Below are 25906 nucleotides of genomic sequence, written 5' to 3' on the forward strand. Positions count from 1 at the left end.
CATAGCCATGTTGCATTATATAATAACAGGCTGAGAGAGATATAAGTGTACGCTGAACAGATAACATTTAATATATTCTATAAATAAAAATATTTGAAGTATATTGAAACTTAATATTGTATTCTGAAGATTATACTACGATACGAAGTCATGCCATTCGATGCAATATTGACGACTCACATAAAAGGCCAAAGATGCTTGAGAGAATATCTTCAGTACGTTATTGCACTTATATAATCTTTTTCATATGTTAAGGCTTACATTATGTAACATAGTTACATAGTTAGTAACCAACTCATCTTCCATTAAGGCGCTTAACATTAATGAACGGTATTACTTTCTGTTATCTTTTGTAGTTATAATAATATAATAATAAGTAATAAGTACTTTTATCATGTAACGTACTTTCGAAGAATTCGGTAAGCAATTTAAGCAATACCTTACCAAACTACTACCGCAGACAATGTCTTGATCACTCATATTAATTAAATACCCCGCGTATTGACACCAATATTTCCGCAGAAAAAGTTGGTTCTAATGTTATAATTCACGAGGGTGGCCTCACGCCACCGTCAGGGGTGAATATCTTATGAGAAGGCCACATCTTTGTTACGTAAATTATGGTTTATGAATCTTTATTTCTCAAAAGCCGCTATCCCAATAAAATCGCCAAAATAGCGCATAGTTGAAACCATTACCTAATCATTTATATAAAGCTTATATTTAAAAAAATATATGTCTGCAGAAAATGAAAAGAAAATTCATTTTTTCATTATATTATATCTTTTTTATAGACAGTATGAAAAAACTCCCTAAAATACCCCCTAACTTTTACAGCTGGAGCCATGCTATATGCATTGTATGAGAGAAGTAACCTAGCTCCGATCGATTCCTCAAGACCATTGGCTCGGTCCCCAGCCTTAATGTTAAAGTTCCCTTGTGTTTTAGGTTTGAACTAAACTGAATATTAACTGTCTGCTGTGTATAAAATAAATTAATGATACACAATAATTGTTATTGAAGACAAAAAAGTTTGGTTTGTACTAAAATACGAGATTGCCTTTGCTAACTTGTCACCAACAACTTAGTCAACAATGTATTTATGAAGCCTGTATATATTATAATATATAAATAAAACTACGTTTAAAAAACGATTTCAAAAACTGAAAAGTATTAAATAACAAACATTTAGAAGTGTATTAAATTAAATTATTAGTTATTTGATACTTTTCTGTTTTTGAAGCCTGTTTTTTAAACGTATTTTTTTTTTACTTTTTAGTGTCAGTCAAAAAAATCGTACACAAAAAACAATTATGATAGATAGACAAAAATTTTCATAAAAAATGGTCTTCATAAAATGAAAACCAATTATTTAAAAATTTCTGGGACCAAATGGCATATATTTCACATCCAACTAAAGAAGATTTACGTAAATCGGATTATAAATCTCAGAGTAATCGGTCAATATCGATCTAATTGATAACCTCCTCTTTTTGGAAGTCGGTTAATTATATTGTATAATATTAATAAGCGCTAAAATAAGTACTCAACTTGTCACCTCTTTTACATCATATTCTATTGTATAGAGCCATAATATCTATTATATTCTACTATATTCTTGAGAAATCAAGTAATCTTCTCATGATTTTGACGCTGAACTGAATGAAGAGGGAAATACTCGAACAATTTCTAGAAACAGTAAAGAAGATAAGGGATACTTTTATGGATCGTAAAACAAATGAAATATTTCCTAATTTTCTTGTGAATAGCAAAATATATCTTTGCAGGGATGAAATTGTTCGCTAGTATAGTTCCCACAGAAGCAGTTTTACTTCGTCGTAGGATTCAGAACATTACCCCAAATATCCAAACGACACTGGTAGATACTTAACTATTTGAATATTTTATCATAAGTACGAAGCTCCTACGTTTCAAGCGAAGTTTCTCCTTTCTCTTAAAGCAAACAAAACAATGTTATAAAAATTAAATACCAGAGGGAAGCTTCTTAGGACAGGATGCCGGTTAATACCGGGTTTGTTATCCGCAGTACAAGCACGGTAGTTAAAATCGATCCACAATAATCTTTTGCAGTTTTAAAGATTCTTACCTTTAGACTTAAATAATTATTTGAATCTCTTTCCATCCATAACTTTGTCCATGTCATGTTTATTATCCTGACAATCTCATCTTTGTTTCTTTTTTAATTTTATAATGAAATAGATTTACCTAGGTATATAAGCTCTTGACACATCTTGAGCGCTGTTAACTGTTAACGTTGACATATACAGGCCTCATCACCTAAGTTTTTGCTGCATTTAGATGTAGTTCTATTCTGTTACTTAATTTGGAAAGCTTATATCATTTCCTTTAATTTTTTCGATGACCTCGAGAGCAACACTATATCATCACCTAATTTAAGGTTACTGTAGTTCTTCTATTTAGAAGGGAGATGCATCCAATATACGGTAATTTATATTTATTTTTAATTGTTTATTACTTTTCATGAAATAATTTATATTATTTAAAAACGACTCATATATTGGATGCAGCACCTTACAAACTAATTTGTTATGTATATTACAGCCATTGTAAAATACTCTATTTGATTGAAAAGAGTGGCCGTTGAGTTTCTTATATTATGTTTTTCTCACGAGCTCAAGTTTTTAAGAACATAATATGGTTAATTCAGTAATTTTTAAGAAATATTTATAGTGACGATTCAGAAGCGCTTAGTTTAAGCCAATAGGCTTTATTCAAATATGAATAAAGTTTATTTGACTTTGACTTTAAAGCTAATGGCTTTTAAAAAAAATGCTTAGGACAACAAGTTATGCTAAACTATTTTACGCATTCAATAAGTCAAGGAAATCGCGTGCGATCGGAAATGTTATTGTCCATCAGTAAATGATAACTGTTCCATGTTGAACCCGAAGTAAACAAAAATATTATATATAACGATAATTCACACACACACATGTTGTCAGATTTTTGCATCAAATTCAAAATTAAAAATAACAATGAACGCAATTTATCACGATGTACACATGAGTCGAGCTTTACCGCTGGGTCACTGTGGGTCCATTGTTGACGGAAATATTGCAAAACAGTTTTCAAAAAAGTTACAAAGTCATTCGCTTGTATGAAACATTAAAATCGAGATTAATGATCAATTTATTAAAAGCTTCGTGCTGATAACACCTTATGCCCTTTGTTTCCAAAGTTTTCTTTATCCGTATATATAAGTCGGTTGGCTTTAAAAAGCGTTGGTGTTGCAATAGTAGAATCGTTGACTCGCTTCAAGTCTTTGATTTTTTTTTATGACAATAAGGGACGAGACGAGCAGGACGTTCAGCTGATGGTAAATGATACACCCAGCCCATTACAATGCTGTGCCGCTCAGGACTATTGAAAAACCCAAAAGACATAAGATGTCAAGTCTAATTTGCCCAGTTATTTCACTAGCGCCTTCAGACCGAAACACAGTAGCGATTACACATTATTTACAAAATTGCTATAAACCCAAAAATTCTGGTCAGCACCACAATTGCACTCGTCACCTTGAGATATACGATGTTAAGTCTCATTTGCCCAGTAATTTCAGCTTACACATTACTGCTTCACGGCAGGAATAGGCGTAGTTGTGGCACCCATTGGAGAGATGAGTGTGTGCATATGTGTAAAAAGGTAATACACACACTACACGGCTCGTTTATTGTACGCTATAAGTGCTATACTAGTTGGCGAGATGAGTGTGTGCATAATTAAATAAAGGTAATGCACACACTACACCTGTTTCACTTATACACAAGGCATCCTCAGGAGATGTTGACTCACCGAACTCTTACTATGACGCATCGGATACTCCATCTCGCCTGACTTTCATACCCATTGTTGTATCTTCATTAATTTTTCAGTATACGGTCAAGCCGTTTCGGAGGAGTTTAACTACGAACACCGCGACAAGAGAATTTTATATATTAGATTAAATTTCATAAATTACAAAGGATAAAATGAGCTACTATATTTTAACCGCTGAAATAACGTTTAATACAGGTTAATAATATTTAGGCTTATAAGTAGTAATAACCTGAGAATATATTGCATGGTACACTCAATAAACTATAACTACAATAAATTACAGATGATAATAATTACCTATATAGTACATATTCATGACTAGCTGCTGCCCGCGAAGTCGTCCTCGTAAACGCCATGAAGCATCAAACATCAAGCCTGCATTTAGCGTGATTTATATTATGAAGCCCTTAGATTAAGGATTGGTCTCCGCTGCGCTCCAACAAGATACTGCAGGCATAGTCGCAAAGTGCGGCAACTAATACTACTTCCAAGTGGACGTACTCGGGCTAGTCTCGAACAATGTGTGACGAAACTAAAAAGCCGTGTTGCGAAATCAGCGAAAATTAGCGAAAAAGACACTGGGATCACATAATATTTTGATTTTTAGTAATAAAATTTAAAAGATGCCATTGAGTGTTAAGATGCCACGCACATAAGCATCTAATAGTTGCCGTAACAAAAAAGCTATAGTTGCAGGCAGTGCTGTATCTAGTTGGAGCGCATTGGAAACCAATCCTTAATCAAAGATGATATATTTTACTGTCCCGACCTCTTGTTTATTTATTTACTGAACATTTCGCGTTTTGCCTGGAAAAAAATCTATTAAATAATCAACAAACATTCATTAAAAAATATTGAATTAACAGTTTTTACTTTGTAACTATTTTATTATAAGTAATTCATTATAGATAAAGCTCTAGAAGTAATCTTCAATCACCAACAAAATGAACAAGTGTCGGGAAAATTGAATTTCTTACAAGACAAGAGGACACTTACTACTTTTGTCATTTTAGTAAGGTTATATCGAGCTGACAGAGACACGCAATTTTCCACCCGAGAGCCTTCCAAAGAGCAGGATAAAGCTTACGGGAGATAAACTAGTCTTGATCTTATATATTTTAGAGATACACCTCACTGATTGGTATTTACATAGGCTTTGTTAACGCTTAGGTACTTATGCTATACTGACTAAAGTGTTTAAATATTTATTTATTTGTTAGGTTCATTTATAATTACTTACAAAATACGCCCAAATTTAATAAGTAGAACATAGAACTAGGAGATAAATGTGGTGATTACTTATAAATAAACACAGCATGCAGAGAAATTATTTTTTTAAGTATTAAACAGGATAAAATAGGAAGTAAACTTTTTTTTTTTTTCAATTATTAAGTAGGTACATTACTTCACCAATTATTACATGATTAAATAATACCAATGTTGGTGCAAATGGTTTTGTTTATATTTATCTACTAAACAAATCTATTATTTCAACGTAGGCTTTGTCTATAATTACATTTTGTGATACCACTCAAAACTCACTGACACGAACCCTAAGATTTTTGAATTTTTATCTGTCTGCCTATATCCTTTTATAACTCAAGATCGGCTTGAATTATCTTGATGAAAAATATACTACTACGATGACTGTATTCTGCCCGCGACTAAGTCCGCATAAAGATTGCAACTATAAAGTATAATTTTTAATAAATTATTATGGAAATCACATCCACCATTTATTTGAGAGTTTGAGAGATAGAGAGAGAGAGTTTATTTGGAATTCTCTTATACAGTTAAACAATCACTTCCAGTGAAAATAATTTAATTGAAAGCGCTTTCAGAGTTTACATCTTTGGTGTTCGGAAATCCTTGAAGTTAAATGAATTGAAATTATTTATTGCTCTAGAAAAATGATGCTGATTTCTACAGAGATATCGTAGCACAATTAGGCGACCTTATCACAAATCAGCGATATCTTCCAGGTAAAAGTATAAGGCATTTTATTTATAATAATATGATTAGACTTGTTTGATGTAATAGTATATTATAGCATAAACGATTCTCTTAATGATACCACAAACTGGTATTGAACCGAACACCATCAGGCTCTTTAATTATAAATGTTTATTTTACCATATTACATTATACTCCATATTTTATAAAAAAAAGCCTGCTGAGTTTCTTGCGTCCGTTCTTCTCAGGTCTGAGGCAGTCTAGTTTGAATGGGTGATAGTTTTTGACGTTCCATAAGTGATTTTGAATCCTATTTTGAATAAAAATATTTGAACTCAAATGAAACCACCTTATTTTTTCAATAACGTGATTATACATATTTAAATTAAAATATATGGTAATGAAAATTCAAGCTGTGCTGTTAGCTGAATTGTAAGTTTTCTAGCAACTTGTTGAAAGCGCGAAGCAGATCATTACGTCATCATTAATGGTTTTACTTGCTACCAAAAATACATCCCGTATGTGAAATATTAAACTCTTTTTTTGACGAGATGGTCGTCCATAGAGAACATTATACTCAACATGAGGCACCTGTTGGGAAAAACCACCGCTTCTGACGGAATCAAGGGACCTTCGCTGAGCTAGCTTCTCTTGGGTTTGACAAATTGAATGAAATCATAATAAACATATTTTTATTAGGACATGACAAAAAGTGAGTGTAGTCCACTAGTCATATATATTATAATCCTTTAAGATTTTTCCTTACATAATAATTTTTTCCTTACAAATTATTACATAAAACAATGAACATTTGACTCAGTTACGAAGGTAAATCAGAAGAAAAATAAACCTAAAAATTTTTTTAAACACTTTTTAGTTTGATACATATACCTCGATTGTAATATGAACGCAAAATTACACTTATTATAGGAATTAAATTATACGATCAGAATCTTAAAAAATCGATGCAATAACCGATAATTTAGGTCAAGAAACGGTCTGAACGGTAATAGGAAATTGCTAACATATTGCCGGAACACTTCATGTTTCCGTGCTTTGTATGAAACCATATATTGTGACTTGTTCTACACTCGATCTATTTTATAGCTTCTCTGATAAAATAACTTCTTCTATCTTGTTTAGCGAAAAAGTTTATGCTTTACTACATTTAGTAGAAATATAATTAAATACAAGTGATGGTTAAGTGATACTAGGCGATTATTCTGTAACTATAACAGATATCAAAAAACTTTACCTAATCAGTAAGTGATTAACCAGTGGGAGGGTCATTTTCACAGGATGCCGGCTAGATTATGGGTACCATAAGGGCGCCTATTTCTGCCATGAATCAGTGAGTTATATTGTGTTTCGGTCAAAAGGGAGCCGTAGCTAGTGAAATTACTGTGCAAACGAGACTTAACATCTTATGTCTCAAGGAGACGAGCGCAATTGTAGAATCATATAAGAATTTTTGGTTCTTTCAAGAATCCTGAGCGGCACTGCATTGTAATAGGCAGGTCGTATCAATTACCATCACCTGAACGTCATGCTTGTCTCATCACTTATTGTTTGAAAAAAAGCTTAAAATCTACTGATCTGATACTAAATATACGGGAGTGTTTATTATCAAAACTATGGATACTTACTTCGCGTTTGATTTTTAAAATGTTATTGATATCATTTTATTGTATATATTATAGTTACGGAATAATCGTATGGGCACACTTAAAAAATACATCCTGTATAGAACTAAAAAAAAATAATCCTTATTAAAGTTCAAATTAGAACATTTGAATCGTAATTTTTTTATTTTCTCAAGGTTTGGAACATGAAGAGTTAGTGGAAAAATATACAAGATAAACACTGTCTACTCGTAAACTTACTCTGTTTCATCGTGAAACTATTTGTACAAGTTTAGTATTTCACATTAATTTTAAAGAAGCTTTATGACTAGAATACTCATATAATGCAGCAAAAAAAGTAAGAAATATTCGACTTGTATAAGTTAAAAACAAAACTATATACAAAAAAACTATTTTAAAAGATAATTAAAATGAATGCAGAAATATCAATATAGACAGTTTTGATATTAATATAATATAGGATATATATACACACACAAACATATACATATCTATTAAATACAAATGCAACTAACATATTGTTAGATAAACGTACAAAATAGGAGAAAAAAAAGTACCTGAGTATGAGAAATGTAAAGCCACAGTAATGTGAAGACAACCGCCTTATGTCTATTGCAATAAATACATAAATCAAATTAGCGTTGCCAATTAATTTTAAAATTGCACAAACCTTAACGTACTTTGATAACAACATAAAATAGTTTTGCCAATAAAAAACCTTTTACTTTGACCGAAGATATTATTCTTGTAAAGTTCGACAAGGATCCGGGAAAATTGCTTTTCCACCACAATAAATCGTTTAATTTAACCGTTGCGTCTCCATCAATAGAAATATACCGAGACTGATCACAATTTACACTCACATTGCGAAAATACTTAAAATATTGTGGAAATAAAACTTGCCAATTGAAATCTTAAATGTAAATATACCTACCTACTTATTTACTTGCTGACTGTAAATATGATTGTACATAATTTCTTCACAGATTCCTGGAAAATTTTTTGTACGTATTTATCTAAATAAAGAAGTAATTTAAATCTAATAGATGTATATTTGATAAAGAAAGAAAAAAACATATCAAGTTTGGATAAGTTAATATTATTAGTATTTAAGAAGCGTCAGTAATGTTCCTGGAAAGAAAATTACGGACCTTCATTCGTTATTAGAGACCTTAAAAATTTATATTAGATATTTTGGACAATTTTAATGTTCGTTCAAGAAATTTTAAGACCAATGTAGAGTCATTTTTCACAATAAGTTTTTGAAAGTCTATCCACCCTAATTTTTAATTTATGAAAATAAGGGACGAGGCGAGCATTTTCATTTGCCCAGCAATTTTACTAGCTACGGCACCCTTCACACCAAAATACAATAATGCTTCACGGCAGAAATATGCGCCGTTGTGGTACCCATTATGTACCCGATATCCTGTCCAAAGGAGCCTCCCACTGGTAATCCTATATATTTTAAAGAAATCTCAAGATATTTAAGTTTATAAAATAAACACCTTACCGTTCATAATAAGAGAGTGTCATCACAAAACAGATTTTGATTTTATTATTTGTTATTATATTTTGCTGCCATGATTATTTCGTAAGAACAATAGGCGCAATGATTCTTCAGTCCAGAGCGGTCCTTAAAACAATTCCAGTACATAAAAACCTTTATCTTGTTGAAATAGTAATTATTGCGGCGAAAAGCATTTTAGCTGAAAACAATAGAAGCCTCAAGTAATCATAAAATTTTCCGTTTACATTCAACTAAGAATATTTCTTACGCTGATTAGAACAACAAAGATTACGTTTATATATCAACATTTTTAGTACAAAGTGAATACACGACTTTTATTTTTAAACCTGTGCTAAGAAAGTCTTTATTCCAGTTTCAGTCGGAGCAACCACTACGTTTGTTGTGAAAAGTACTAAATACTAATATATAATAACTAAAAGATAATAATACCTATTTTCGACTCTTTAAGATAAAATTCTAAGCGTTCCCGGTATCCGTTTCACGTAATCTACCCTAATATTAGCGACTACAACTATTTCAATTTGCAGGTAAGAAAGAATAAATCGTTCGTACTTTTTATTTCACCATTGACCTAAGATAAACTCCGAAACTTTTAGAACAGTCTGTCACAACTTTTATCCTTGATTTACTTATACTACTACTAGAAAGTTAAATGAAATAATTCAGGTTACAAGAATCATATTATGCTCTTTTTAACCGACTTAAGAAATCTGGTGGTGTAATTATATGTATAAACGAAGAGCATTTTTCGTATTTTCAACCGACAATGAAGCATTTTTGTCGATTGAAATATATCTACAAATATATGGAGAGCCGGTTTTCCTTGTTGTTGGACTCGGCTCCTATTGAGCAAAGTAATAATTTGATTAACACTGCTTCTATTGAGCAGTCTTATAGTTTAGTTTCTGGTTTGGAATATGTTCCAAATTATTTAAATTTGTCAATAAGACAATAGGGGACTCCTCTAGCAATATAAATACACAATGTACAAGTACTAGTAAACATAATAATTGTAAAGTCATAAACCTGATGCACCAAAATATACAAGGATTGTTAGTTAAAGAACTGGAACTGGAGTTACTAATGAACCATGAAAATATTGATATCTTATGTCTTACTGAACACTGGCGTAGAAAATATGAGCTCATTATTAACTCTAGACGTCATCAGGTGGCAAGTATGTTTAGCAGACGAAAGGCTACACGTGGCGGCTCTCTCATACTTGTAAGTAAATCATTTAAATTCAAAAACCGTAAAGATATTGTGGGCCTCTCTGTTGAACGTACCATTGAAATAGCCTGTGCAGAGCTTGAGTTAATTGTGTTCAACATTCAACGCTGGTCAGGAAGCTATGTCACTATGGTATAAGAGGGTCTGCACTGGATCTTCTGATCTCATATTTAAATAATAGGATTCAGAGGGTCGAGGTGAATGGCAGGAGATCTCCTGGGACTCCTCATGGTTTGGGGGTACCACAAGGGTCTATTCTTGGACCCTTCCTCTTTCTAATTTATATAAATGATCTACCTAACCTTGTACAAAAAAAAACACAAGGTGGTATTATTTGCGGATGACACTTCACTTATATTCAAAGTGAAACGAAGCCAAGTTTTATATGACGAAGTAAACAATGCTCTATCTGACATCGTGTACTGGTTTAGCGCCAATAACTTATTGTTAAATAGTCATAAAACCAAATATATTACATTTACCGCGCCAAATGTCAAAAATGATGCAAATATTATATTAAATGAGGAGGTGGTAAAACCAGTGGAATCTGCTGTATTTTTGGCATTACTCTTGATTCCAAATTGCAATGGGGGATATTGAAGGATTGGCGAATAGGCTTAGTTCTGGAGCATATGCGGTTAAGAAAATTAGACGGTTAACTGACATAGATACGGCGCGACTAGTATACTTTAGTTATTTTCATAGTATTATGTCCTATCGTATTTTGTTATGGGGCAATGCGGTTGATATTAATACCATCTTTGTGCTGCAGAAGAGGGCTATTCGCGCGATTTATAACCTAGGTCCTAAAGAATCATTAAGAGATTTTTTTTAAGAAATAAGCATTTTGACTGTTGCTTCTCAATACATTTTTGATAATGTTCTGTATGTTCATAAGCACATTGAGGAATTTTCTAGAAACTGTGACATTCATAATGTTAACACGAGGAACAAACATAAACTTGTTATGCCTACTACTTGGTTGGGTCGAGTTAGTAAGTCTTTTGTTGGCCGATGTATATGCTTCTACAATATGATCCCAGAAAATGTACAAAACAAATGTGTTACGAAATTTAAAAGAATGGTTAAAACACGTTTGTGAGAGAAAGGTTACTATAGCATAAACGATTTTCTTTATGACTCCACGGACTCGGAATAAAGCGAACACCCTCAGGCTCTTTAATTATAAATGTTTAATGTACGATATCACATTGTAATCCATATTTTATATTTATTTATTTATTTATTTAACACCAACAAGACAAACTTTAACAAAAGTATAATAACATTATTACAATAAATAATAAATTCTAAGTGTTGACTTAATTATAGGTGTTACACACATTTCAAAAACATAGACAAATTAGACATATTTAAATAAACGTAAATGAATAAGAGATCAATAATATTATACAATAATTAAAACATGCATCTTTTCACAATTATATAAAACAGACTTAAACTTATCAGTATTTATTAATTATTTGAATAAATACTTTTTGCCTATAATTTACAAAAAAAAAAAAAAAAAAAACTATGAATAAAAATGAAATAAATTCCGTTTAAAATACGAAATATGGTCTGAAAATATATCAATATCAACTTTTTTATCTTTTTCTTTATTAACAGTAGTTGTTATGACACCAATACATTTCTTATGTGATAATTTATATATAGCATTATAACTCAACATCAATCTATAAATTGGAGAATAGCGTCTTTGACGTGAGCTTGTGCTTTTTTCTACGAATGGCATAAAAGACGACGGCCTTATTGTCTTCAGTGGGGCACGAATATTTAAAAAAAAAACCGCTGAGTTTCTTGCGCCCTTTCTTCTCAGGTCTGAGGCAGTCTCTTTTGAATGGGTGGTAGTTTTTGACGTTCAATAAGTGATTTTTAAATCATATTTTGAATAAAAATATTTGAATTTGAAATCTCCTTCGGTTATACTGCGAACACTACTGAAGCGATGGGAATATTACTTGTCCACAAGATGTATCATATTACTGAAAATAGACTTTATTTTAATTTAAAAAACGATTTTAATTGCATTCATTGATTTTTAAATAACTGCTAAATACAATAGTATAATTTAAGCCTATTCTTGAAACATCATATTAATAATTTTTCTTTTTCTGAAAAAAATGTAAACTTTTTATCAAAACCAGCCAGATAAAAATAGTACAGCCATAGATATTTAATTAAAATACTATACACTACATACTATTACATTATTAGAGAAGACTTTTTCCCGACATATTCGACAGAATTTTATACCTGTTGCTTTAACTAAAGTAGAAAATCTTTGCAAATACCTAAAATAAAAGTAATCATTTATTTTATTTCTGGTTGAAGGATCATGAATCCAGATTAGGATAAAGCACATTTTTTGTGAGCCGTCAGTTTCGTGACATATCAACGAAATTCATTGCTACGATTATGCAGCTTTTCAACGCTGACACTTTTATAGTGGGCACATTTATCTTACATATTGTGTCTCTTGGGCGGTATTATTTGAATTTTTTACTGCGTTTAACATAAAAGCAATTTCACTCGATTATTTGACTTAAATCTGTTTAGAGATATTAATATAACGTAAAACAAAACATGGCTTTGTTTGTCCGTTAGTATGAAAATTTATACGACTATTTTGATGTTTGTTAATTCGGCATGTTTTAAAAAGGAACCAATGATAACCTTTATAATCTTCAATCAAGCTTATCCATGTATCAAATTAGAAGATGAATATCCCGGAATATTTGTGCGGAAATAAATTGCACAGTGTATAAGAGCTTGAAAAACAACTAACACTCAAATCTACACCAGTAACAAGCTAGTTTTTTTTACTGTAGTTTGTTGAAAATCGTTTTTTATTAAATTTATACGTTTACTAGTTGACCCAGCATTGCTTCGTATTGCCATATAACATATTAAAAAAAAAAACAATTTTTAAAATTTTGATGCAACCGAATCTCAGACCTATCAAATATATCGTACTACAATTATTGTATTCGATTGCCATCTTGCAACCCTTTATCAGTTTGGTGGATGGAACAGAATAATATAAAAATCGTGATACAACAAAAAACAACCCAAATATGAAAAAGGACACTGAAAGGCCCCGGCCCCCTGTCCCCGGCGGCCCCGCTCGTGGTGGCCACGGTAGCAGCCACATAAGTGACGGGGCAGGGGGTTCTAAGTATCCCCGGGTTCGGAATTGCTACCACCAACGAAGACCATTGGCCCTGGAAACATACAACGTCAATACATTGCGGACCGACGAGAAGTTGGAGGAACTGGAGGAAGTTTTATGCAGACTACGATGGGATGTCATGGGGTTATCTGATGTCCGAAGACAGGGTGAGGACTCGATAATCCTAAATTCCGGACATCTGCTCTAATTCCGGGAGGGCGACCAACTGTCCCAGGGTAGTATCGGGTTCCTCGTGCACAAGTCTCTCGTCAGCAACGTAACTGAGGGGGGGTAATAGGGTAGCATCCCTTATACTCAGAATTACTCAACGGTATTCGCTGAAGGTCATTTAGGTTTACGCTACGACTTCAACACACTCAGACGAGGAGGTGGATGTCATGTATGAGGACATCTTAACAGCTATTCACACTCCTAAGACCCACTTCAACGTTGTCATGGGAGACTTTAACGCAAAGCTGGGCAAACGTAGCGGCGATGAGTTGAGGGTGAGGTGAGGGTGGGGAAATTGGGTTATGGAAATCGGAATGCCTGAGGCCAGATGCTGGCTGACTTCACTGAGAAGGAGGATTTCTATATGATGAACTTCTTCTTCATGAAGCCAGCACAACGCATATTGACTTGGATCAGCCCCGATGGTGCCACCAAAAATAAGATTGACTTCATCATGTCAACCAAAAGACATATATTCAATGATGTCTCTGTCATAAACTCAGTGAAAACTGGGAGTGATCGCCGAATAGTATGAGGCACATTAAATATAAATCCAAAACTGGAGCGGTTTCGACTGGTGAAGTCTACGGTCCGGTCTGCACCCATCCAGATCCAAAACCCGGAAAACTTTCAACTCGAATTCCGCTCCGAATGCCTCGGTGAATGCGTTGACGTGGACGAGTTTAATAACAGGTTCGTGGCAGCTGTTTAAACGGCAGGGTCTAAGTTCTTTAAGACCAGCCGTACAAAAAGAACTAGAAAAATCTCACTCTCTACCCTCAAATTAATGGATGTAAGACGCCCAATGGCCCTTCAGTCGCCGGACGATGCGTCCCTGTATTGGCAGCTTAATAGACAAATCTCAAAGTTATTGACTCGCGATATACGCCACTATAACACAGATTTTGTGAAGGCTTCCATAGAGCGTAACAAAGGCTCCAAAGTATTCGCACGAGATTTGTCTATAGGGCAGAGCCAACTGACGAGGCTAAAGACAGGCGACGGCAGGGTCATTTCGTCTAAGCCCGAACTATTGAGGGAGGTCGAGAAGTTCTACGGACGTTAACGGAGTTATACACGAGAATGAAGACCCAAGAGCCAAACTAACCCGACACTATACCGAAGATATCCCAGACGTCAGCCTGTACTAGATTAGTATGGCCCTAAAACAGCTTAAAAACAACAAGGCGCCGGGTGATGATGGAATTACAGACAAGCTTCTAAGAGCTGGTGGTACTCCTGTGCTGAAGAGTCTCCAGAATCTAATGCCCATGTCACACCTACTCCCGTTACAGTTGGGAACTGTACTCTCGAAATTGTTGACGAGTACGTCTACCTTGGACAAATAATCCAGTTGGGCAGGTCCAATTTCGGGAAAGAGGTCACTCGTCGAATCCAACTCGGATGGGCAGCATTCGGGAATCTCCGTAAATCCCATCGGTAATCACCACAGTGTCTGAAGACGAAGGTTTTTAACCAATGTGTGTTGCCAGTGATGACAAACGGAACACAGACGTGGTCGCTAACTATGGGCCGTATGAGGAAGCTCGCTGTTGCTCAGCGGGGAATGGACCTCCTCATTGCCCGGACTATACTCGGAGTTTACCTGCGAGATCCAATTAGAAATGAGGAGATCCGTAGGAGAACCAAAGTCACCGACATAGCCCTAATGATTGCGAAACTGAAGTGGGAGTGGGCAGGCCACATAGATCAGCGGACAGATAGCCGTTGAGGCAGTAAAGTCTTCGAATGGCGACCACGTACCGGAAGACGTAGTGTTGGTAGGCCCCCAACAAGATGGACCGACGATCTGGTTAAGATCGCCGGAGTAGGATGGATGAGGGCAGCGCAGGACCGATCGTCATGGCGATATTTGGGGGAGGCCTTTGTCCAGCTGTGGACGTCTTCCGGCGTAAATGATGACGATGATATAAAAATAGTTGTCGATCGTAGAAGGGCGAAAATTAAATTTTTTAACTATTTTCAATACTGAATCATAATAAAAATAAAAAAATTGTCAAAGAATTTTTTGGGGTGGGCTACTACCCTTAATATTTAGGCGGATGAAAAATAGATAGTAGCCGATTCTCAGACCTACAGAATATGCATATAAAATTTGGTAAAAATCAGTAAAGCCGTTTCGGAGGAGTAAGGTAATTAACATTGTGACATGAGAATTTTATATATAAGGTAATATTCAAACTTAGACTAAAAATTCCTCGCCTCTGCGCTCCAACTAGATACCGCACTATTTTAGAGATAGACACTAGATAGCTTTTTAATTACGACAACAATTAGATGCTTGTTTACGTGGCATCTTGACACTCAATGGCATCCTTAAAATTTTGTGACATTTAGTAAATTTTCGGTCAATATTTCAGCAAAAAGGCATTCGTAACAACTTAATAAATTATATTATATATTTTTATCTCATTAATATTTCATTGGTATATTTGAATATGGAAAATGTGAAAACCATTACCACAGATTACCGTAGATCATTTTTTGTAACAAAATTATTCATTAATCTTTTGATATTTCATTCAAGCGAATGACTTTGTAGCTTTGAAAACTGTTTATCTATATTTTCGTTGACAATAGCGTTACAGTGACCAAGCGATTAAGCGTGACGTATAGTCCGCCGTGATAGATTACTTCCTGTTTTAACAATGTTTTATATTTTAATTATCCTACATATACCTGCTGTTAAAATATGGTGTTAAATGCTTTTGTAGTTTCATTTCAAAACCTTAACGCCCAAGAGGAAATGTTCTGGGGCGCTATGAAATGGATTTTCTATTCTCCCATGTTGATACTTAAGACAAAACACCATACGATAGTTCCATGTTCCATTATTATTATTATAATATTTATCAGTTTATTAAAACAAAGAAATAAATTTTAAGATCATCATATTTTAATGATAAAATGGGGATATTTAAATTTGTAGAGACCAAAGTGTACACTATCGCGAGGCTAGCAATACTACTTCGAATGAATGCAGCGCCGCGTCTACGAGACTTCTTTCGTGAAACGGACTTTACCACGTTTTAAACCACAACATTTTAAAAACGGCGCGCAATGTCTATGGCAGACATGGCGCATGCGCAGTAAACACCATTCACGCGCCTTTTCAACATTTTTGCGCACTTACATAAATTTATTTAATTTTTAATATTTCATTTCAATAAATAACTATTATAATATAAAAAAATGTAAACGTATCGAATACTTAACCATCGTAAAGTACGGACTCTGACTACCAAAGATATTATGGTGCCTCTTCACAATCGGCGATTAAAGGCGATTACACGCGAGCACTAACGTGTCGAGGGCTTATTCGCTTCTAGTCGCTGATGATCTTCTATAATCGTCATAGTGATCGCGACCATTTGTGCACGCATCAAAGGGATTTCGCGTGTAGTGTGTGCCTACACGATCGCCGGTCATTCATTCACTGGAGGACACTGGACAGTGAGTGAAGCTAGTACCATTAGTTACATTATAAGTTTAATTGACTTGGATAGGTATATTTTCCTTGTTCCGTTAAGATGAATGCTAGAGCACCACTATCCTCTTCTTCAAATTTTTTTGTCATAACTTTTCGTTACCATTATTATCCTTTTTTTACCTTCACAAATATCATTTTTCGAATTAATTTCATGCATCCAAAACATAAAAAGAACAAAAAATAGGCTACTTATAGAAATGTGACAATCCCATATCTTGTAAAAATGATTTTTGCTCATGACACTGTTAAATTAAACGAATTTGCAACAAAATTGCATAAAATTAATTCTTATTTAACCATGAACGCTCATAGCAGTTGTACGACTAACAAAATCTTTAATCATGTTACTGTCACTCATTCCACAGTTTAGTAGTACGAGTTTGGACCGCCACACATCCAGATGGTGGGGATGATTAGATTCTCGATCGAAATCTTTTAAGTCCTTTTTAGTTGTTTGTTTTTTAGTCCTGGCAACAGTGCCAAGTTGAATACTCAAATTAAGATACAGGAACTTCGACAAAGAGACCGATAGAAAAATAAAATAGACAAAAATTGAAAATATTTCTTTTGAAAGTGTGTATTTTGTAACAAGACCGCTTCATTTAAAATATTATTAAATCAAAGAAGGAGAGTAGATAATTTCTTTATAATCGTTCATTGACAATCACGTTACTCTACAGAAATAAAATTTATTAAAGTATCGAATTTTACAATTTGTTATGTGCGCCATTAAGAATAGTCCAGCAGGAACACAAGAGAGTCTTCAAGCAGCCAAAGGAACACGACACAAAGGTTTTCCTGGAGAGGGTCTTAATCTTTTATAAATTGCATTTCATTGAAACTTAGTCTGTTCTTTGAAATAAAGTGGTGGAAAAATGAACCAGCAAAAAAGTATTTAATATTAATTGTAACTTTTAAATTCATTTAATATTCTATACACTAGGCATACAAAATTGATTATTTAATTCAATTGGTAAAATATAAAAAAAAATATTTCTATAAATGTTAAATAATACAATACGATATCGGAAAAAAGAAGTTCCTATATATGAATACCTAAAAATAAAATATAAAAACAGAAATTCTACTTACTTAATACGAAGGACTTAGTTGAAATAAATTTTTTCAAAGTGAGTACCTATAATTTACTTCTCATTGCATTACCCTTAAGTGTAATAGCGTTTCGTAATAAAGTAATTTGGTAAATACTCCTCACAGGGCTCTCTCGGTGATATTATAATTAGATACGACGTTAATTAGACTGTACCTCTGCAAGAATACCCCTGAGTCCGTACTTTTGTAACAATACAAGCCATATTGTGGCTAAAGGTGCTTGATTTTAATTACTCGTATCAAATATAATTAACCTTTCCAATTAGAAACCTTGTTAAGGGTTGTAACTTTCACTTCAATTACCATTTTGAATCGTGTTTCTGCAAAAGCAATAATACAGTATTAATTTATACAGTTATTTTGCAAACTCAAACTAAGTTATGACTGCATGTTTTAACAAGAAATAGATGTACAGTGAGGTATGTTTGCATTAACATCACATAAATTGAATGATTATAATTATAACAATTTAAGCAATCACCCACAAGCGAATGTAGGATTGCCAAATTATAATTCTATAATATTATTGTTACAATTGCCCCAAGCTAGGCAACGCTTTATAGCTGTCTGGCGATTACGATATCATTCTAGATAAAAAGCGTGTTATATACAACTAAGCTTATTTTTTGTCACAGAAAATTTATTGGAGTTCCACACTCAAAATAATTTAATTGTAAACAATATCCAATTGAATGGTCACATTGTCAATTTAACTAAATCTGTTTGAAAAGTCACGGGTGGTCGTTTGTCCGATATTATAATAGTCGTAGCTGGCTCCTACTTCACCGATCGGACCGATATTTTCAAAATGGAGAACAATGACTTGACATGAATGAGTCTATACATAGGAGAAACATAAATAAAGCAATGAAGGTTTGATAACGAAAGAATATTGATTAAAAATTACGATTACATACCTATTAATCTATATATATAAAAATGAATTGCTGTTCGTTAGTCTCGCTAAAACTCGAGAACGGCTGAACCCATTTGGCTAATTTTGGTCATGAATTATTTATGGAAGTCCAGGGAAGGTTTAAAAGGTGAATAAATAGGAAAATGCTGCTAAATTAAATAAAAAACAACAAATTTGTTTTTCCTTTGATGTGTCCATACATAATTTCTATGAGAGAATTTATTGACGCACGATTTGACAGTTCTGCTGTGAAACAATTTCATTACGACAGCAGGGTGCATATTTTACGAAGTAATTTTTGATGTATATATATTAATGACAAATTCATATAATAACATTATTTTATTTATTATATACAGAACAACGTCGATCGGGTGAGCTAGTATCATATAAAAAACTGAGCTATTTTTATATGATGACCTAACGGTTGGTATAGTTTCAGGTAAAAAAGTCATCCCTAATATCGTCAGAAGACATAATAGTCACGCGATGGAAAGAAAGGCAGCTTCTAGGTGAAGAAAAATGTAGGTAAGTAGCGCTGTGCGATCTGCATTACACCTTATTGTACGACCGCAATAGTCCCTATTTCTTTAATTTATATTGCGGAGTGAGACTTCCGTACTTGTACTACACTGGCCTGCAAAAGTAAGTATCACACTTTTCAAATTATTTTTTTTCTTAACTATAGATACCTTCTATAGTTAAGAAAAAAAAAGAGAGAGATTTAAGATTAAAAACGTTTTGTTGCAAATTTTACAAGCTTTGATTCTTAGAAACTAAAATTATACATTAGTAACATTTTTAACTTAAAAAAGATAAAACAATTAAAATAGACATTTTTAGTTTAGTGTAAAAAAATTAAACTAAAATGTATTACATGTTATTTAATTTTTAATAACTGGTATTGCCTCCTCGAGCTCTGATTACAGCTTCGAGCCGGTTTGGCATACTGAACACTAGGTTTCGGAGCCGATGTTGGGGAATATTCTCCCATTCTTATACCAGGGCCTGCTTTAGTGCCCTGAGGGTAGTAGGTGGTGGTCTGCGATTTCTGACTAGCCTCTCAAGCTCATCCCAGGCGTGTTCAATCGGGTTGAGAAAAGGACTTCTTGATGGCCAAGCCATCACGCTGATACCGACCTCCTGAATATACTCTTCTACGATATGAGCCGTGTGTGGCCGGGCATTATCATGCATCAGCATCGATCCATCACCCATATTTGCTACTTTTATTGAGAATCTCCTGAGCATATCTTTGCCCAGTGAGGGTGCCCTTTTCTATGGCTACTAGCTCTGTGCGACCTTCCGTAGATATGCCAGCCCATACATGTACACTGCCTCCACCGTATTGGACTGTTTCTGAGATGCAGGCTTGAAGGTATCGCTCACCAGGTCACCTGTAAACACTTCGCCTTCCATCAGAAGTGTAAAGGGAGAATCGAGACTCATCTGCAAACAAAATTCTTGACCATTCTTCTTCATCCCACTGCATGTGTTCACGGGCGTATCGCAGTCTCGCTACTCGATGCTGTCTCTCGAGTTTTGGGCCACTCGCTGGTCTTCGGGGTTTCAAATTTGCTTCAGCAAGTCTTCTTCTCACTGTACTGTCACTAATGTAGTCCCTCCGGGTCTGAATTCAACTGCATTTTGGTGGCGATTTCTTAACACAGTGGAAATAATATAACGATCTTCTCGGGCACTGGTACACCTGGGTCTGCCATTACAAGGTCTCCTCAGATGGTGTCCAGTCTCTTCGTACCTTCTGGACCGTTCGTACCGTCACACCCACCATTCTTGCAGTGCGACGCATACTGATGCCTAGTTCCAGAAAAGCCATGATCCTAGCACATTCTTCAACTGAAAGAGGCATGATAAATGAATGTTATGTGCTTTTTATCATAAATTTTTAAAACAAGACCCATCGATCTTGAAAAAAATTTAAAACAGAAAGAAAAATGTGAATGGCAAAATTGTAATTCGGAAACGTCCACTTTGAAAAAGGTATGGTTTTGTTTTTGAAGATTTTTTTTTGCCAATTCTTAAAAGAAGGTTACCGACTATAAAGTTTTTATGTACAAAATTAAATTGTCTTTGGAGTCCTTTTTATTTCGAAAGTATATCTTGTGAACTTCAAACGTTATCCCAATTTTAAAAGTGTGATACTTACTTTTGAAGGCCAGTGTATGTTAAATATTCTTTGGTCATAGTCAAGAACGTCGAGCCACAAGCAAGTACGAAGATGTGTCGGCACTCGTCTAAACTCGAATGTAATCGGCGTGTGGTGCAAATGCAGACGAAAGCGGGTGTCGGGCGAACGCCGAGCAGGCCTTTCTGGCAGTCATGGAAAAACTAATGAGCGAGGCAATTGTGTCGTATGCCCATGTGGGGAACATCACGGTCTTATTACGTAATCATCATTGCTGTGCATGTGAAGTGTAACTATTTCTACGATTGTTTGTTGGACAGTGTTTTACCAGCTGGCGTGTAAAATGCCCACAACAATGGACAACCACGAAGATACACAAACTTAAACATAAATATCTATAATTATAAAACCTTGGAAAAAGTATTCATATTCATCAAAACTAATATTTTTATGACTTGATATGATTTTAGTAAAAGTTAAAGAATATTATTACTTTGTTATCCATCCGTCCGTCTGTCTGTCAAGACCCTTTATCTGTGGAATGCCTGGAGGTATCCAGTTGAAATCAAAACAATATATTAAGGTCTACAGTCTCCTCAAGCTGTGAAAATATAAACCTTCTTAGTTAACGACCTTTTTCGTTGGCCGTATGGCCGTTTTAGCCGCAAAATACTAGCCAAACAATGTACGACAATCCTTAAAAGCTTTTTCGTTTGATTGTTCATTTGAACGCGTTAATCTCTGGTCCGATTATAAAATTATTTTTGTTTATAACATAGATTCACACTAGATATAGATAGACACTTCCCCCGTTCTCGTTTGGTGAAGACGTGTTTTAAGTTGTGAGCACGCGTTCCGCCGCTTTGCTTAAGCCGACCAAAGATATACCGTTGATATACTGAAGTCTAGAAGTGACATTAAACCAATTATAATGCTTCGTTCCCCGGTAAAATCGTCATCACTAAGTGACCTCACTGAGACAGTCTCAATTAAAGATAAACCTATACACGTTACACGCAAAAGGAAAGCTGAACCCGTCCTAGAAGCAATAGAGACCCTTACAGCAGATATGAATTCTCAATTTAAAAAAATGCGAGAACAATTTACTTCCAAGTTCGATGAACTAAAGATGGAGATGGCGACGCGGGATGCAGCAAATGAAGTCAAATTTCAAGAACTTGCCACTAAAGTAGAAGATCTACAAAAGATAAACAAAAAAAACGTCACTATCATACAATATATGCAGGGACAGTTGGAAAACATTCAAAGGTTGCAGAGGCTGAATCATGTCGAAATACGAAACGTTCCTGTGACTCCAGATGAAGATATACTTACTACAAGTCGTTAAAAGCATTGGATCCAAAATTGAAGAGAGTATCCATGATGGAGACATAAGAACTGCCCACCATTTACACAACAAAAACAAGGAAAAAATGCATATAATTGCAGAATTTAACAGCAGCACCAAAAAAGAAAAGTTCCTAACATCTTTTAAAAAATACAACAAGGCCCATACAGACAGTAAACTCAACGCAGATGCTATAGGAGTGCCAGGTAAGACTGGTTCCATAATATATATGTCTGAGCTCTTAACACCTAATGCTAAGCAATTGTATTATCAGGCTCGAATGCTGGCAAAAACAGAGAATTATAAATTCTGTTGGGTGAAGAATGGTAAAGTTTTCATTAAGAAAACTGAAGAGTCAACTGCTATCCTCTTACGCAGCACCCAACAGCTGGACTCTCTAAAGGAGACTGGCAATGAGAATATCTTGTGACTAGCCTGTAAATCCAAAACATACGTAGGATATCTAATTACTCAACCTGTCATATATCATAGTTTTATTTATAGTATTAATATAAGTATAGTAGTCTTTACATTTTTTAATATTACACGTTTTAGTATCAATATAAGTATTCACAATATTATGAAAAATATATATCTATACTATGTACAACTCAAGGTCAGATACCCAAATGATAAGATGTTCAGCCATTTAGATGGCACCGAGTACGGTCTCCTCAGCATCCTCTGTATCACAATGGCAGAGGTCTTAATGCCAGCTGATATAACATAATTATGTCCTCAGACGTAGTTGACTTGGCCTTGGACATTGACCATTTGTCAATATCCAAGGCCGTTATTATTGAGAATGCAGAGGAGTGTAATAGGTATTTCACACATGGCAAGAACGACTCATTGACTCTAATGACACAAAATATTAGAAGCATATATAGGAATATTGATGAACTAAATGTTTTGTTAACAAGAATGAAGTTAAGTATTGATATCATCATACTTACAGAGTGCTGGCTTTGTAGTGATAGGACAAACCCAGTGCTTTCTGGATATAAATCGTTCAAGAAATCACGACTACTAAATCAAAATGACGGACTAGTGACGTACGTTAAAAGTGAATTGTCTTTTTCAGTAAGCGAGCCCCATCTCATTGAGGCGAACTGTCTGACTCTTACATCTGGTGATACATGCATAATCTGTATCTATAGGCCGCCAGCTTTCAGAGATACAAGCAATTTCATTTCATTATTGGATGCATTATTGATACAGCATAAAATGTATAACAATATAATTATTGTAGGGGACATCAATATAAATATCAGTCCTGATAATATCACTACCAAAGGACAATCGGACGAATTTTTATCCCTAGTTGCTAGCCATGGTATTCTACCAGGACATACATTTTCAACCAGAAACAACAGCTGCTTAGATCACATTTTTCTTAAAACTCGATGTGACAATATTGTGGCTGTTATTAAGACAGACATTACGGATCATGCGTCAGTCCTACTTAACATCTCAAAAACTATTATGCGACATAATATTGAATATAAATCTGTAAAAAGAATTAATTATGAAGCTGCACTAGCAGAGCTACTAACCACGGACTGGAATTTCATTACTGATTCTGCAGATGCTAATATAGCAACGAATATGTTTCTCAGCTACTTAGCAAATGTAATCAAACAACATACTGTCGTAAAGAGAGTTGCAAGCGCTAAAAGAAAAATAAAGCCCTGGATAACCCCAGGGCTAATAAGATCAATCAGGAAGCGAGACAATCTGCATAAAAAGTGTCGAAAAGCTCCTAATAATAATGAATTGCAAAAAACTTACAGACTTTACCGAAACATGTGTAACTCTATCCTCAAAGCAGCCAAACGGAAATACGATAGGCAACTACTAAATAATTCCGTACATAAAACAAAAGATATGTGGTATAATATAAAACGAATTTGCAATTTTGGTAGTGGTAAAACTAACAAATGTAAGGAACTATTAAGCTTATCATCTTCTTCAATCGATTCTGTAAATATTGTAAATAAATACTTCGCCACAGTAGGATCCTCACTTGCAGCAGATATATCTGCTAGTCTCTCAGCAAAGCCAATGGTGGAAAAAGACAATGAAAAATCTACTAAAACTCCTGAATCATCGTTTGCTCTCCTTCTTGTAAATGAATGCGAAATTATCAGCATAATTAATTCACTCAAATCTCAAAGCGCTCCAGGATGGGACGGAATATCAAACGACTTTTATAAAAATACTAAATTTGCTATTTGCAAACCCATTACACACATTTGCAATACTTGTTTCTTGACAGGAGTTTTCCCCACTGCATTGAAAAAATCTATTATATGTCCCATTTATAAAGGTGGAGATAGAGATAGTGCTTCGAACTATTGCCCAATTTCTTTACTTCCTGCACTATCCAAGATTATAGAAAAGATCATAAACAAAAAATTGGTGATATACCTAGAGAGTAAAAACTTGTTATCGAATAATCAGTTTGGTTTCCGGCCCAAAAAATCAACTTTTACCGCAGTAACAAAAATAACGTATGATTTAGTTAATAACCTGGATTCAGGTAAAAAATGTTTGGGCGTTTTCCTAGATCTCACGAAGGCATTCGACACTGTCTCTGCTCCCAACCTTTTACATAAACTAGAGCAACTCGGTATAAGGGGTTTTCAGCTTAAACTTTTTGAAAGCTACCTTACAAACCGCAAACAAGCGGTTAAAATTGACCAATATCTTAGTGACGAGGTCTATGTTGACTGTGGAGTTCCGCAAGGAAGCATACTCGGGCCAACGCTCTTCACTATATATATTAACGAACTCTGTAACATGCAATTACCTAACACTGTCATCTCAACATATGCAGACGACACTGCATTAATATTTTCAGGAAGTACATGGACAGACGTTAAGGAAATAGCAGAAAGAGGGTTATCCAAAGTATCTAACTGGCTAAAACGCAACATTTTGACTTTAAATGTAAATAAAACGAAGTATGTCCCCTTCTCAATTTCAACCAGAAACAATCCTGATCAGGACTTTCAGATTAAAATACATTCATGTATGCAATTTCCTGGTCGATCTGACTATTGCAACTGTCCAAATATCCAAAGAGCTGACCATATTAAATACCTAGGAGTCTATCTAGACAGACACTTGAGATGGGACATACATATCGATAACCAGACAAGCAGAATTAGGAAACTAATATATATTTTTAAAAGCTTACGACATGTCGCAGATCCGGAACTTATAAAAAA

Source organism: Leptidea sinapis, chromosome 42, assembly GCF_905404315.1.
Source record: "Leptidea sinapis chromosome 42, ilLepSina1.1, whole genome shotgun sequence".
Lineage (NCBI taxonomy): Eukaryota > Metazoa > Arthropoda > Insecta > Lepidoptera > Pieridae > Leptidea > Leptidea sinapis.